Source organism: Convolutriloba macropyga, chromosome 1 (genome assembly GCF_964194025.1).
Source record: "Convolutriloba macropyga chromosome 1, txConMacr16.3, whole genome shotgun sequence".
Classification (NCBI taxonomy): Eukaryota; Metazoa; Xenacoelomorpha; order Acoela; family Convolutidae; genus Convolutriloba; species Convolutriloba macropyga.
This window is the reverse complement of record NC_134468.1, coordinates 80711756-80728183: the sequence shown is the minus strand read 5'-3', so window position 1 is coordinate 80728183 and position 16428 is coordinate 80711756. Positions and strand designations below refer to the sequence as shown.

At 37.2% G+C, this 16428-nt stretch overlaps 1 protein-coding gene and 6 non-coding genes across 7 annotated transcripts in view; 1 reads left to right on the top strand and 6 right to left on the bottom strand.

Annotated features, from left to right (window-relative positions):
- LOC142351581 (3'-5' RNA helicase YTHDC2-like) overlaps positions 1 to 16428 on the top strand; it is a 90868-nt gene that overhangs the window by 19485 nt on the left and 54955 nt on the right. The window lies entirely within an intron of this gene.
- On the bottom strand, positions 9313 to 9394 carry Trnal-cag (transfer RNA leucine (anticodon CAG)). Its single transcript has one exon. It is a non-coding gene; the product is annotated as a tRNA-Leu (tRNA).
- On the bottom strand, positions 9931 to 10012 carry Trnal-cag (transfer RNA leucine (anticodon CAG)). Its single transcript has one exon. It is a non-coding gene; the product is annotated as a tRNA-Leu (tRNA).
- On the bottom strand, positions 11176 to 11257 carry Trnal-cag (transfer RNA leucine (anticodon CAG)). The gene has a single exon. It is a non-coding gene; the product is annotated as a tRNA-Leu (tRNA).
- On the bottom strand, positions 12421 to 12502 carry Trnal-cag (transfer RNA leucine (anticodon CAG)). Its single transcript has one exon. It is a non-coding gene; the product is annotated as a tRNA-Leu (tRNA).
- On the bottom strand, positions 13039 to 13120 carry Trnal-cag (transfer RNA leucine (anticodon CAG)). Its single transcript has one exon. It is a non-coding gene; the product is annotated as a tRNA-Leu (tRNA).
- Trnal-cag (transfer RNA leucine (anticodon CAG)) lies at positions 14267 to 14348 on the bottom strand. The gene has a single exon. It is a non-coding gene; the product is annotated as a tRNA-Leu (tRNA).

Here is a 16428-nt window from a genome sequence, read left to right as displayed (position 1 = left end):
CCATCTTAATTATTTCGGATTTTTTAACGTTATCAAACGTTTTCAATGATATTAAATTTTGCTGCATTTTGTTTCTCTTGGTGACAGTGGTTTAAGTTTCACCAATTTTTAGAGCAGACCTGGAGAAGTAAGGAGTTAATGTTTTAATACAAAAAGTAGTGGCTTCCGCTGCAATCACGGTTTTGTAAGTGAAGTTTTGACGCTTCGAGTCGCTTGTGGAAGTCTTCCGGCTATGTTTTTTATACCGAAAGTACTATTCGTTCAGACGGCGTTTCGACCTAAAGCGCAAGATAGTAAAATTACCTATAGGTAGTACTATTTTTCTGACGAGGCAAGGCTTTTGATCATGCGCTTCGATCAGTGAATGACTTTTTGACTTTGAAAAGTGTTTTTTTGACTGAATGCCGCATATAGATAACCATTTTAAGCCGTTTTTTCGGCCAATTACCCTATTTTCTTCTTATAATTTGGTTTTTTGTGGCAATAGGTTTTAATGGAAGCTGTGTTGATATGGGAACAACTAAAATTGACGTCGCGGTGTTTTTGAGAGTCTGATAATGCGTTTTAAATTCTAATTAAGCTCATATTTTACAATTTTTTAATTCATTTTGGCTTTTTAAAAACTAATTTCTTCTTTTTTGGATCTTAAAGCAATTTTTTTCAAAAATCCGAGCATATGGCAATTAATTTTTGACATTTCATGCATTGAATGCTTTTTTATAAAGTGAGGTGTTTTTGTTTTTATAGAATTGTACAAATGATCAAATGATTCCCCGATTTTGGCAGTTTTTGTGCAATTTTTCTGTTTGTTGCCTGGATTTAACTACTCGCAAAAGTCTGTTTTGATAACTGTCAGGGATCCTTATTTTTTTTACTAATAACTGAAAGGTTTTTTTGTCGTTCAGTATCAGAAATTCTCCAACGTTTTTTCATATGCTATTTTGAAAAGTTCCTCGACAATTTGCAAAATAATTTTTGGTTCCGTTCTATGAACCCTGTTGCTATATTTTAGTCTATACAGGAGGATAGCTACATAATTTTCTCCCTAATAAGGAAATGAACTTATTTTTCTGCTATATTTTTTTCGATTTGGTTTTTAGTTTTCAAAAATCGAGATTTAGTCTTTTATGTTTCTTCATGTGTTTTTGTTTTTGTCCTCATTCTCCGCGTTCTAGCATGTATCGGTCTATCATTTTCCGAAGACTTATGGTTCTAATCAGCCCTGCTTTTAAAAGTTGTCAAAAAATGGTTTGTAATTTTTTGCGAAAAGTGTATTGCAAAAACATCCAATTGTTCAGACATCAAATAGAACATTTTCAGATGCATTTTTTGCATTATCACTATGTTAGCCGGCCAAAATGAAACAACTTTCGTTTTCCGATTTTTGCCTAATTTCTCAAAGTTACCAGCCCTTGATGTAGCTGGCAATTGTCTGTATAGGTTTAAACTTACTTAACTTTAACAGTATGTTTAAACATATATAAATGGGGTTTCCTGAACATCGCGGAGATGGGATTCTAACAGAAAAGATTCAGTTTTCTGTATTTTGTATTGTCTTTTTTATCTTCCTATTTTTGGTTTTCTCTGATATAATGCTTTTCGCGTTCATCCTCGGTTCGATTTGAGAAAGTGAGTATAGGGTTGTGAGCTTCAAGTGTATGTGCAGATGTGCTGTGGGATAATAATGCATTTTGCACCTTAATGGAAGTTTAACGCAATACGTGGCCATCGTCAGTAGTGGCATTCGAACCCACGCATCCGAAGATTCTGAGACCTGAACGCAGCGCCTTAGTTCGCTCGGCCCTCCTGCCCGTACTTCGAGTTATCCGCTCGATTTGAAATATTGAGGAAGGTATTACACCACAATGACGGGTTGGTAATATGCACTTGCGTACTTATTGCAAGACTAGCGGGTAATAAAAAGAATTAAATGTACTCAATCAACCAGGTTACTATCTACCGCTTGACCCTTTACTAATAGAACTAAGAAAAATTTTCTGGCTAGATGTTAAAGCGTATCGCCAAACATTTAACACCATAGTTTTCGTAGTGGAAACACCTAATTGTTTAGACATCAAATCTGACATTTTCTGATGTATATTTTGCCGTGTTCACTGTTATCCGGCCAGAAACAAAACCCTAATGTTTTGATGTTTGCCTATTTTCTCGAAAAATAATTACGATCTAGTTCCTTCAGTCCGATTGAATGCATTTCGCTCTCATACTTTTGTTTGGATTTGTGAAAGTGAGTTTACTGTTGTGAGCTTTGCGATTGTATGTGCAGACTAGCTGAAGGGTAGTAACTCATTGCACACTAAGGGAAGTTTAACGCATTAATTGTCAATCTTGACAGGAGTGGGATTCGAACCCACGCATCCGAAGTTACTGCGACCTGAACTCAGCGCCTTTGATCGCTTGGTCATCCTGCCCGTACTTCGCGTTATCCGCTCGATTTGAAATTGAAGAAGGTATTACACTACAAATACAAGTTGGTTATATGCGCTCACACACCATTTTTTGCTCAACTTTTACTAATTGGAACAAACAGGTAATTGAAAGATTGAATTGTATTCAATCAAGCAGGTTATTTATCTACTGCATGACCCTAGTCTATTATCTAGAATCCCATTATTTACTCCATTTACTATTGAAAATAATAATAATAAATGAGGCCTGATGTCTAAGCGTTTTGCCAAACATTTAACACCAAAATTGTTTTTAGTGGAAACACCTATTTGTTAAAACTTCAAGTAAAACGTTTTTGGATGTATATTTTGCACTTTTCATTATGCTAGCCGGCCAAAATTAAAACCATGATTCTTCGATTTTCTCAAATAATAATTACGAGCCCTCGGTTTAGCTGAAAACTGGATGTAAATGTCACTGTTGGCAATAAAAAAAAATTTGAGGCCTGATGTCATAGCCTATTGACAAAAATTCAGTATCCAAGTTTTCTGTAGTAGAAACAGCTTATTGTTCAGACATCAAATGAAACATTTTCAGATTTATTTTTGCAGTTTTTGCTAAGCTAGCCCGCCAAAAAACAACTGCTTTCATGTTTCGATTTCTGCCTAATTTCTCCAGAAAAAATACGAGCCCATGGTGTAGCTGAAAACTGTATGTATAGGTTTAAACTTACTTAACTTTACCAGTATGTTTAATCAGCTGTAAATGGGGGTTCCTAAACTAAGCGGAGGTGAGATTCTACCGGAAGAGATCCATTTTTCTGTGTTTTTTTATTGATTCTCTTTTTCTTTGTGTATTTTTGTTTTTTCTTTTGTCTGATTTAATGCATTTCGCTCTAATATTTTTGTTGTTTCGATTTGCGCAAGTGAGTATGGTGTTGTGAGTTTCGAGTATATATTTGCAGACGTACTGAAAGCAAATAAAGCAATGCCTCCTAAGGGAGGTTAAACGCAATATTTCACAATCTTGACAAGAGAGAGAGATTCGCACTCACGCCTCCGAAGTTACCGCCACCTGAACGCAGCGCCTTAGACCGCTCGGCCATCCTGCTGTTACTCTGCGATTGACTTGAAATTGAGAAAGGTTTTACACCAAAAAGAGCGGTTAGTAATATGCGCTCGCACAGTATTTTTTGCTGAACTAGCAGGTAACTGGAAAACAAGCGGGTAAGAAAATTATTGAAATGCACTCAATCAACCAGGTTAATTATCTACTGAATGACCCGCACTATTGAAAATAAGAAAAAATTTGCGGCCTGATGTCAAAGCTTATTGCCAAACTGCCAACACCAAAGTTTCCTTAGTGGAAACACCTTATTGTTTTGACATCATATAAAAAAATTTTTGATGTTTGTTTTCCTTTTTTGACTATGTAAGCCGGCCAAAAAGGAAACATTATTTTTTCGATTTCCGCCTAATTTCTCAAAAAATTATTACGAGCCCTTGGTATAGCTGATAATTAGATGTATATGTTCAATTTTACTTAAGTTTACCAGTATGTTTAAACATCTGTAAATGGGGATTCTTAAACTAAGTGGAGTTGAGAGTCTACCGAAGAGGTCCATTTTTTCTGTATTTTTGTTCAATTTGTCTTCCTCTTCTGAATCTGTGTGTCTATGCTTTTTTCTTTTGTGTCATTTAATGCATTGCGCTCTTATCCTTTTGTCGTTTCGATTTGTGAAAGTCAGTGTAGTGTTTTTTTCTTCGAGTGCATGTGCAGACGTGCTGAAGGGTAATAATGCATTGCACCCTAATAGAAGATTTATGGAATATTTGGCAATCTTGACTGTAGTGGAATTCGAACCCAGGCATTTCCAAGATTCTGCGACTAGGATGCAATCCTTAAGACCGCTCGGCCATCCTGTCCGAACCTTGCGTTTTGTCTGCTGGATTTGAAGTTGAGAAAGGTATTAAACTACAAAGACAGGTTGGTAATATACGCACGTACATAAATTTTTTTTGCACAATTTTTAATAATTGGCACACAAGCAGGTAATAAAAAGATTGATTTGTGTTCAATCAACCAGGATACTTATCTACTGCTTGGCCCTTTACTTGTCAAAATAATAAAAAAAAATGAGGCCTGATGTTAAAGCGTTTTGCAAAACTTTCAACACCAAAGTTTTTGTTATTGGAAACACCTAATTGTTTAGACGTCATTTAAAACATTTTTGATTTATAATTTGCACTTTTCACTATGTTAGCCGGCCAAATATAAAACCTTAATTTTTTGTTTTACGCCCAATTTTGCAACAAAAAATTAGGTGCCCATGGTTTAGCTGATAACTGGATGTACATGTTTAATTTAACTCAACTTTACCAGCATGTTTAAGCATGTATAAAGGGAAAATCCTAAACAAAGCGGAGCTGGGAGTCTACCAGAAGAGATGCAATTTTCTGTAATTTTCAAATCGGTTTTTCTCTTCTGTACCTGCGTATTTTTGCTTTTATCCTTTTTCTCATTTAATGCATTTCGCTCTCATCGCCTTGTCGTTTTTATTTGTAAAACTAAGTGTAGTGTCTCGAGCCTCGAGCGTATTTGCAGACGTGCTGAAGGGTAATACTGCATTGCACCCTAAGGGAAGTTCAACGGATTAATTGGCATTCTTGACAGGAGGGGGATTCGAACCAACTCCTAAGATACTGCGACCTGAACCCAGCGCTATAGAACGCTCGCCCATCCTTCTCGTAAGTTGCGTTGTCTGCTGAATTTGAAATTGAGGAAGGTATTACAGTACAACGAGGGGTCGTTAATATAAGCTCGAACATAATATTTTTTGCTCAACCCTTACTAATTGGAACACGAGCAGTTAATAAAAGGAGTGAAATGAATTCAATCAACCAGGTTACTTATCTACTGCGTAAGCCTTTACTGTTGAAAATAAGAAGAAAAAATTGAGGCCTGTTGTCAAAGCGTATTAACAAACATTCAACACCAAATGTTTTTTAATGGAAACGTCTAATTGTTTAGTCATCAACTAAAACATTTTCGGATGTATATTTTGCACTTTTCATTGTTAGCTGGCCAAAAATGCAACATTAATTTTTCGATTTTCGCCCAGTTTCTCAAATAATTAGGCGCCCTTGGTATTTGTCTCTTTTAACTTGACTTTACCAGCATGTTTAATTTTGAATAAAGGGGGTAATCCGAAACTAAGTGGAGGTGGTTGTCTATGAGAAAAGATCCAATTTTTTGTAATATAAAAATCGGTTTTTCTCTTCTGTGTCTGCGTGTTTCCTTTTTCTCCTTTAATGCTCTCATCTGTTTGTCGTTTCATCTTGTGAAACTAAGTGCCTTGTCTTGAGCTTCGAGCGTATTTGCAGACGTGCTTAAGGGTAATACTGCATTGCTCGCTAAGTGAAGTTTAACCGAATAATTGGTAATCTCGACAGGAGGGGGATACGAACCCACGCATCCGAAGTTACTACGACCTGAACCCAGCGCCTTAGACCGCTCGGCCATCTTGCCGGTAATAAGCGTTGTTTGCTGGATTTGAAATTGAGGCAAGCATTAGAGTACAAAGACGGGTTGTTAATATGCGCTCGCACATAATATTTTTGCTCAACTCTTACTAATTGCAACACGAGCAGTTAATAAAAAGATTGAAATTATTTCAATCAACAAGTAACTTATCTACTGCTTAAGCCTTTACTTTTGAAAATAAAAAAAAATTGAGGCCTGATGTCAAAGCGTCTTGCCGAACATTCAACGACAATTTTTTCTTAATGGAAACGACTAATTGTTTAGTCATCAACTAAAGTATTTTGGATGTTTACTTTGCTCTTTTCATTGTTAGCTGGCCAAAAATACAACCTTAATTTATCGATTTTCGGCTATTTTCTCAAAAAATAATTACGATCTATTCCTTCTGTCTGATTCAATGCATTTCGCTCTCATCCTTTTGTTGTTTTGATTTGTGAAAGTGAGCATAGTATTGTGCGCTTCGATTTTACGTGCTGAATGGTAATAACTCATTGCACCCTAGGGAGAAGTTTAATGCAACAATTGTCAATCTTGACAGGAGTGGGATTCGAACTCCTTCGACCGCTCGGCCATCCTGCCCGTACTTTGAGTCATCTGCTCGATTTGAACTTGAGGAGGGTATTACATTACAATGACGGGTTTATAATATGCGCTCGATTACTATTTGGAACACAAGCAGGTAATAAAAAGATTGAAATTTACCCAATCAATCAGGTTACTTATCTACTGCTTGGCCCTTTATTATTGAAAATAAGAAAAATTTTGAGGCCTGATGAAATTTTGATTTTCAAAGCGTATATAAAATTTTGATTTTCAAAGCGTATCGCCAAACATTCAAAACCAAAGTTTTCCTAGTAGAGACACTTAGATAATTAGACACCAAATCTAACATTTTTGGATGTATTTTGTGTCCTTTTCACTGTTAGCCGTCAAACGTAAAATCTTAATTTTTTTTGTTTCCGCCATTTTTCTCAAAAATAATAACGATCTCTTTCCTTCTGTCTGATTTAATGCTCTCTGCTCTCATCCTTCTGTTTCGATTTGTGAAAGTGATTATAGTGTTGTGAGCTACGCGGTTGTAATGCGCAGACGTGCTGAAAGGTAAAAACTCATTGCAACCTACGGGTGTTTTAACGCAATAATTGTAATCTTGACAGGAGTGGGATTCGAATCCACGCATCCGAAGATACTGCGACCTGAACGCAGCGCCTTAGACCGCTCGGCCATCCTTCCCGTACTTCGAGTTATCTGCTGCACTTGAATTTGAGGGAGGAATTACACTACAAAGACGGTGGTATTGTGCGCTCGCTTAAAATTTTTTCTCAAATTTTACTAATTGGAACACAAGCGGGTAATAAAATATTGAAATGTACTCAATCAATTCGGTTAGTTATCTACTGCATAATTCTTTACTAATGAAAATAAGAAACATTTTGGGGCTTGATGTTAAAACGTATTGCCAATCATTCAACACCAAAGTTTACGTAGTGGAGACACGTAATTGTTTAGACATCAAATCTAACAATTTAGGATGTATATTTTGCCCTTTTAACTGTTAGCTGGCCAAAAATAAAACCTTAATTTTTCAGTTTTCGCCTTTTTCCTCAAAAAATAACAATCTATCTTCTTTTGTCTGATTTAATGCATTTCGCTATCACCCTTTTTTGATTTGTGAAAGTGAGTGTAGTGTTGTGAGCTTCGAGTGAATATGGAGACGTGCTGAAGGGTAAAAACTCATTACACCCTAAGGGAAGTTTAACGCAATAATTGGCAATCTTGACAGGAGTGGGATTCGAACCCACGCATCCAAAGATACTCCGACCTGAACCAAGCGCCTTAGACCGCGCGGCAATCCTGCCGGTAATTGGCGTTACCTGTTGGATTTGAATTTTGAGTAAGGGATTACACCTACAAAGACGGGTTGGTAAAATGCGCTCGCTTACTTATTGCAACACAAGCCAGTAATAAATAGATTGAATTGTACTCAATCCACGAGGTTACTTATCTATTGCATGACCCTTTACTGAATATAAGAAAAATTTTGAGGCTTGATATTAATGCGTATCGGCAAACAATCAACACCAATGTTGGCGTAGTGGAAACACCTAATTGTTTAGACATCAAATCTAACATTTTCGGATGTCTTTTCTGCCATTTTCACTGCTAGCCGGCCAAAAATAAACCTCATTGTTTCGGTTTTCGCCTTTTTTTCTTAAAAAATAATTGCGATCTAGTTCTTTCTGTCCGATTTAATGCATTTCGCTCTCATCCTTTTGCAACACAAGCCAGTAATACTTATTGCAACACCAGCCAGTAATAAATAGATTGAAATGTACTCAATCCACGAGGTTACTTATCTATTGCATGACCCTTTACTGAATATAAGAAAAATTTTGAGGCTTGATATTAATGCGTATCGGCAAACAATCAACACCAATGTTGGCGTAGTGGAAACACCTAATTGTTTAGACATCAAATCTAACATTTTTGGATGTCTTTTGTGCCATTTTCACTGCTAGCCGGCCAAAAATAAACCTCATTGTTTCGGTTTTCGCCTTTTTTTCTTAAAAAATAATTGCGATCTAGTTCTTTCTGTCCGATTTAATGCATTTCGCTCTCATCCTTTTGTTTCGATTTTTTAAAGTGAGTGTATTGTTGTGTGATTTGTGTGAATGTGCATACGTGCTGAATCGTAATATTTCATTGCACTCTAAGGTAAGTTTCAGGCAAGAATTGTCAATTTTGACAGGATTGGGATTCGAACCCACGCATCCGAAGATCCTGCAACCTTAACGCAGCGCCTTAGACCGCTCGGGCATCCTGCCAGTACTTCGCGTTATCTGCTGCATTTGAATTTCAGGAAGGTGTTAGGCTAGAAAGACGGTTTGGTAATGTGCGCTCGCTTACTTACTGGAACACAAGCAGGTAATAAAAAGGTTGAAACGTACTCAATCAACCAGGTTACTTATCTACTGCCTGACCCTTTACTTATTAAAATAAGAAAAAAAAATTTGAAGCTTCATATTAAAGCGTATTGCCAAACATTCAACATCAAAGTTTTCGTAGTGGAAGCACCTTATTGTTTATATATCAAATATAACATATTCGGATGTATAATTCACCCTTTTTGCTGTTAGCCGGCAAAATAAAAACCCTAATTTTTTTGATTTTCATCTCTTTTCTCAAAAAATAATCACAATCTAGCTCTTTTTGTCTGATTTAATGCATTTCGCTATCATCCTTTTGTTTCGATTTGTGAAAGTGAGTATAGTGCTATGAGCTTCGCGGTTGTATTGCGCAGACGTGTTGGGGGGTAAAATCTCATCTCAACCTAAGGGAAGTTTAACGCAATAATTGTAATCTTGACAGGAGTGGGATTCGAATCCACGCATCTGAAGATACTGCGACCTGAACGCAGCGCCTTAGACTGCTCGGCCATCCTGCCCGTACTTCGAGTTATCTGCTGCATTTGAATTTGAGGAAGGGATTACACTACAAAGACGGGTTGGTAATATGCGCTCGATTATTTACTGGAACAAGCAATTAATAAACAGATTGAAATGTACTCAATCAAACCGGTTACTTATCTACTGCCTGACCCTTTACTAATGAAAATACGAAAAAAAAATTCGAGGCTTGATATTGAAGCGTATTGCCAAACATTCAACATCAAAGTTTTCGTAATGGAAGCACCTTATAGTTTATATAACAAATATAACATTTTTGGATGTATAATTTGCCCTTATCGCTGTCAGCCGACCAAATATAAAACCTTAATTTTTTGATTTTCATCTCTTTTCTCAAAAAATAATTACAATCTAGCTCTTTTTGTCTGATTTAATGCATTTCGCTATCATCCTTTTGTTTCGATTTGTGAAAGTGAGTATAGTGCTGTGAGCTTCGCGGTTGTATTGCGCAGACGTGTTGAAGGGTAAAATCTCATTGCAACCTAAGGGAAGTTTAACGCAATAATTGTAATCTTGACAGGAGTGGGATTCGAATCCACGCATCTGAAGATACTGCGACCTGAACGCAGCGCCTTAGACTGCTCGGCCATCCTGCCCGTACTTCGAGTTATCTGCTGCATTTGAATTTGAGGAAGGGATTACACTACAAAGACGGGTTGGTAATATGCGCTCGATTATTTATTGGAACAAGCAAGTAATAAACAGATTGAAATGTACTCAATCAACCCGGTTACTTATCTACTGCCTGACCCTTTACTAATGAAAATACGAAAAAAAATCGAGGCTTGATATTGAAGCGTATTGCCAAACATTCAACATCAAAGTTTTCGTAGTGGAAGCACCTTATAGTTTATATAACAAATATAACATTTTTGGATGTATAATTTGCCCTTTTCGCTGTCAGCCGGCCAAATATAAAGCCTTAATTTTTCGAGTTTCATCTATTTTCTCAAAAAATAATTACAATCTAGCTCCTTTTGTCCTCTTTCTGTCCGATTTAATGCATTTTGCTCTCATCCTTTTGTTTCGATTTTTTAAAGTGAGTGTATTGTTGTGTGATTTGAGTGAATGTGCATACGTGCTGAATCGTAATATTTCATTGCACTCTAAGGTAAGTTTCAGGCAAGAATTGTCAATTTTGACAGGATTGGGATTCGAACCCACGCATCCGAAGATCCTGCAACCTTAACGCAGCGCCTTAGACCGCTCGGGCATCCTGCCAGTACTTCGCGTTATCTGCTGCATTTGAATTTCAGGAAGGTGTTAGGCTAGAAAGACGGTTTGGTAATGTGCGCTCGCTTACTTACTGGAACACAAGCAGGTAATAAAAAGGTTGAAACGTACTCAATCAACCAGGTTACTTATCTACTGCCTGACCCTTTACTTATTAAAATAAGAAAAAAAAATTTGAAGCTTCATATTAAAGCGTATTGCCAAACATTCAACATCAAAGTTTTCGTAGTGGAAGCACCTTATTGTTTATATATCAAATATAACATATTCGGATGTATAATTCACCCTTTTTGCTGTTAGCCGGCAAAATAAAAACCCTAATTTTTTTGATTTTCATCTCTTTTCTCAAAAAATAATCACAATCTAGCTCTTTTTGTCTGATTTAATGCATTTCGCTATCATCCTTTTGTTTCGATTTGTGAAAGTGAGTATAGTGCTATGAGCTTCGCGGTTGTATTGCGCAGACGTGTTGGGGGGTAAAATCTCATCTCAACCTAAGGGAAGTTTAACGCAATAATTGTAATCTTGACAGGAGTGGGATTCGAATCCACGCATCTGAAGATACTGCGACCTGAACGCAGCGCCTTAGACTGCTCGGCCATCCTGCCCGTACTTCGAGTTATCTGCTGCATTTGAATTTGAGGAAGGGATTACACTACAAAGACGGGTTGGTAATATGCGCTCGATTATTTACTGGAACAAGCAATTAATAAACAGATTGAAATGTACTCAATCAAACCGGTTACTTATCTACTGCCTGACCCTTTACTAATGAAAATACGAAAAAAAATCGAGGCTTGATATTGAAGCGTATTGCCAAACATTCAACATCAAAGTTTTCGTAGTGGAAGCACCTTATAGTTTATATAACAAATATAACATTTTTGGATGTATAATTTGCCCTTTTCGCTGTCAGCCGGCCAAATATAAAGCCTTAATTTTTCGAGTTTCATCTATTTTCTCAAAAAATAATTACAATCTAGCTCCTTTTGTCCTCTTTCTGTCCGATTTAATGCATTTTGCTCTGATCCTTTTGTTTCGATTTTTTAAAGTGAGTGTATTGTTGTGTGATTTGAGTGAATGTGCATACGTGCTGAATCGTAATATTTCATTGCACTCTAAGGTAAGTTTCAGGCAAGAATTGTCAATTTTGACAGGATTGGGATTCGAACCCACGCATCCGAAGATCCTGCAACCTTAACGCAGCGCCTTAGACCGCTCGGGCATCCTGCCAGTACTTCGCGTTATCTGCTGCATTTGAATTTCAGGAAGGTGTTAGGCTAGAAAGACGGTTTGGTAATGTGCGCTCGCTTACTTAATGGAACACAAGCAGGTAATAAAAAGGTTGAAACGTACTCAATCAACCAGGTTACTTATCTACTGCCTGACCCTTTACTTATTAAAATAAGAAAAAAAAATTTGAAGCTTCATATTAAAGCGTATTGCCAAACATTCAACATCAAAGTTTTCGTAGTGGAAGCACCTTATTGTTTATATATCAAATATAACATATTCGGATGTATAATTCACCCTTTTTGCTGTTAGCCGGCAAAATAAAAACCCTAATTTTTTTGATTTTCATCTCTTTTCTCAAAAAATAATCACAATCTAGCTCTTTTTGTCTGATTTAATGCATTTCGCTATCATCCTTTTGTTTCGATTTGTGAAAGTGAGTATAGTGCTATGAGCTTCGCGGTTGTATTGCGCAGACGTGTTGGGGGGTAAAATCTCATCTCAACCTAAGGGAAGTTTAACGCAATAATTGTAATCTTGACAGGAGTGGGATTCGAATCCACGCATCTGAAGATACTGCGACCTGAACGCAGCGCCTTAGACTGCTCGGCCATCCTGCCCGTACTTCGAGTTATCTGCTGCATTTGAATTTGAGGAAGGGATTACACTACAAAGACGGGTTGGTAATATGCGCTCGATTATTTACTGGAACAAGCAATTAATAAACAGATTGAAATGTACTCAATCAAACCGGTTACTTATCTACTGCCTGACCCTTTACTAATGAAAATACGAAAAAAAAATTCGAGGCTTGATATTGAAGCGTATTGCCAAACATTCAACATCAAAGTTTTCGTAATGGAAGCACCTTATAGTTTATATAACAAATATAACATTTTTGGATGTATAATTTGCCCTTATCGCTGTCAGCCGACCAAATATAAAACCTTAATTTTTTGATTTTCATCTCTTTTCTCAAAAAATAATTACAATCTAGCTCTTTTTGTCTGATTTAATGCATTTCGCTATCATCCTTTTGTTTCGATTTGTGAAAGTGAGTATAGTGCTGTGAGCTTCGCGGTTGTATTGCGCAGACGTGTTGAAGGGTAAAATCTCATTGCAACCTAAGGGAAGTTTAACGCAATAATTGTAATCTTGACAGGAGTGGGATTCGAATCCACGCATCTGAAGATACTGCGACCTGAACGCAGCGCCTTAGACTGCTCGGCCATCCTGCCCGTACTTCGAGTTATCTGCTGCATTTGAATTTGAGGAAGGGATTACACTACAAAGACGGGTTGGTAATATGCGCTCGATTATTTATTGGAACAAGCAAGTAATAAACAGATTGAAATGTACTCAATCAACCCGGTTACTTATCTACTGCCTGACCCTTTACTAATGAAAATACGAAAAAAAATCGAGGCTTGATATTGAAGCGTATTGCCAAACATTCAACATCAAAGTTTTCGTAGTGGAAGCACCTTATAGTTTATATAACAAATATAACATTTTTGGATGTATAATTTGCCCTTTTCGCTGTCAGCCGGCCAAATATAAAGCCTTAATTTTTCGAGTTTCATCTATTTTCTCAAAAAATAATTACAATCTAGCTCCTTTTGTCTGATTTAGTCCATTTCGCTATCATCCTTTTGTTTCGATTTGTGGAAGTGAGTACAGTGCTGTGAGCTTCGCGGTTGTATTGCGCAGACGTGATGGAGGGTAAGAACTCATTGCAACCTAAGGGTGTTTTAACGCAATAATTGTAATCTTGACAGGAGTTGGATCCTAACTCACGCATCCGAAGATACTGCGACCTGAAGCCAACTCCTTAGACCCCTCGGCCATCCTGCCAGTACTTCGAGTTATCTGCTGCATTTGGATTTGAGGAAGGGATTTCACTACAAAGACGGGTTGGTAATATGCGCTCGATTATTTATTGGAACAAGCAAGTAATAAACTGATTGAAATGTACTCAATCAACCAGGTTACTTATCTACTGCATGATTCTTTACTAATGAAAATAAGAAAAATTGTGAGGCTTGATGTTGAAACGCGTTGCCAAACCGTCAACACCAAAGTTTACGTAGTGGAGACACTTAATTGTTTAGACATCAAATACAACATTTTTGGCTGCATATTTTGCCCTTTTAACTGTTGGCTTGCCACGAATAAAACCATAGATTTTCGGTTTTCGCCTTTTTCTCAAAAAATAATGACAATCTAGCTCCTTTTGTCTGATTGAATGCATTTCGCTATCATCCTTTTTTCGATTTGTGAAAGTGAGTATAGTGCTAGGAGCTTGGCGGTTGTATTGCGCGGACGTGCTGAAGGGTAAAAACTCATTGGAACATAAGGGTATTTTAACGCAATAATTGTAATCTTGACAGGAGTGAGATTCGAACCCACGCATCCGAAGATACTGCGACCTGAACGCAGCGCCCTAGACCGCTTGGCCATCCTGCCCGTGCTGCTAGTTCTGCTGCATTTGAACTTGAGGTAGGGATCACACTACAAAGACGGTTTGGTAATATGCGCTCGATTATTTATCGGAAGATAAGCAAGTAATAAACAGATTGAAATGTACTCAATCAACCAGGTTACTTATCTACTGCATGATTCTTTACTAATGAAAATAAGAAAAAAATTTGAGGCTTGATATTAAAGCGTATTGCCAAACATCCAACACCAAAGTTTTCGTAGTGGAAGCACCTTATAGTTTATATATCAAATATAACATTTTCGGATGTATAATTTGCCCTTTTCGTTGTTAGCCGGCCAAATATAAAGCCTTAATTTTTCGATTTTCATCTATTTTCTCAAAAAATAATTACAATCTAGCTCCTTTTGTCCGATTTAGTCCATTTCGCTATCATCCTTTTGTTTCGATTTGTGGAAGTGAGTACAGTGCTGTGAGCTTCGCGGTTGTATTGCGCAGACGTGATGGAGGGTAAGAACTCATTGCAACCTAAGGGTGTTTTAACGCAATAATTGTAATCTTGACAGGAGTTGGATCCTAACTCACGCATCCGAAGATACTGCGACCTGAAGCCAACTCCTTAGACCCCTCGGCCATCCTGCCAGTACTTCGAGTTATCTGCTGCATTTGAATTTGAGGAAGGGATTTCACTACAAAGACGGGTTGGTAATATGCGTTCGATTATTTATTGGAACAAGCAAGTAATAAACTGATTGAAATGTACTCAATCAACCAGGTTACTTATCTACTGCATGATTCTTTACTAATGAAAATAAGAATTTTGAAGCTTGATGTTGAAATGCGTTGCCAAACCTTCAACACCAAAGTTTACGTAGTGGAGACACTTAATTTTTTAGACATCAAATATAACATTTTGGGATGTATATTTTGCCCTTTTAATTGTTAGCTGGCCAAAAATAAAACCTTAATTTTTCGGTTTTCGCCTTTTTCTCAAAAAAAATAATTACAATCTAGCTCCTTTTGTCTGATTTATTGCATTTCGCTATCATCCTTTTGTTTCGATTTGTTAAAGTGAGTACAGTGCTGTGAGCTTCGCGGTTGTATTGCGCAGACGTGCTGAAGGGTAAAAACTCATTGGAACCTAAGGGTATTTTAACGCAATAATTCTAATCTTGACAGGTGTGGGTTTCGCACCCACGCATCCGAAGATGCTGCGACCCGAACGCAGCGCCTTAGACCGCGCGACCATTCTGCCCTTACTACGAGTTATCTGCTGCATTTGATTTTGAGGAAGGGATTACACTTTTAAGACGGTTTGGTAATATGCGCTCGATTATTTATCGGAACACAAGTAAGTAATAAACAGATTGAAATGTACTCAATCAACCAGGTTACTTATCTACTGCATGATTCTTTACTACTGAAAATAAGAAAAATTTTGAGGCTTGATGTTGAAACGCGTTGCCAAACATTCAACACCAAAGTTTACGTAGTGGAGACACTTAATTGTTTATTTATCAAATATAACATTTTCGGATGTATAATTTGCCCTTTTCGCTGTTAGCCGGCCAAATATAAAGCCTTGATTTTTCAATTTTCATCTTTTTTCTCAAAAAATAATTACAATCTAGCTCCTTTTGTCTGAGTTAATCCATTTCGCTATCATCCTTTTGTTTCGATTTGTGAATTTGAGTATAGTGCTGTGAGCTTCGCGGTTGTATTGCGAAGACGTGCTGAAGGGTAAAAACTCATTGGAACCTAAGGGTATTTTAACGCAATAATTCTAATCTTGACAGGTGTGGGTATCGCACCCACGCATCCGAAGATGCTGCGACCTGAACGCAGCGCCTTAGACCGCTCGACCATTCTGCCCTTACTACGAGTTATCTTCTGCATTTGATTTTGAGGAAGGGATTACCCTTTTAAGACGGTTTGGTAATATACGCTCGATTATTTATCGGAACACAAGTAAGTAATAAACAGATTGAAATGTACTCAATCAACCAGGTTACTTATCTACTGCATGATTCTTTACTAATGAAAGAAAAATTTTGAGGCTTGATGTTGAAACGCGTTGCCAAACATTCAACACCAAAGTTTACGTGG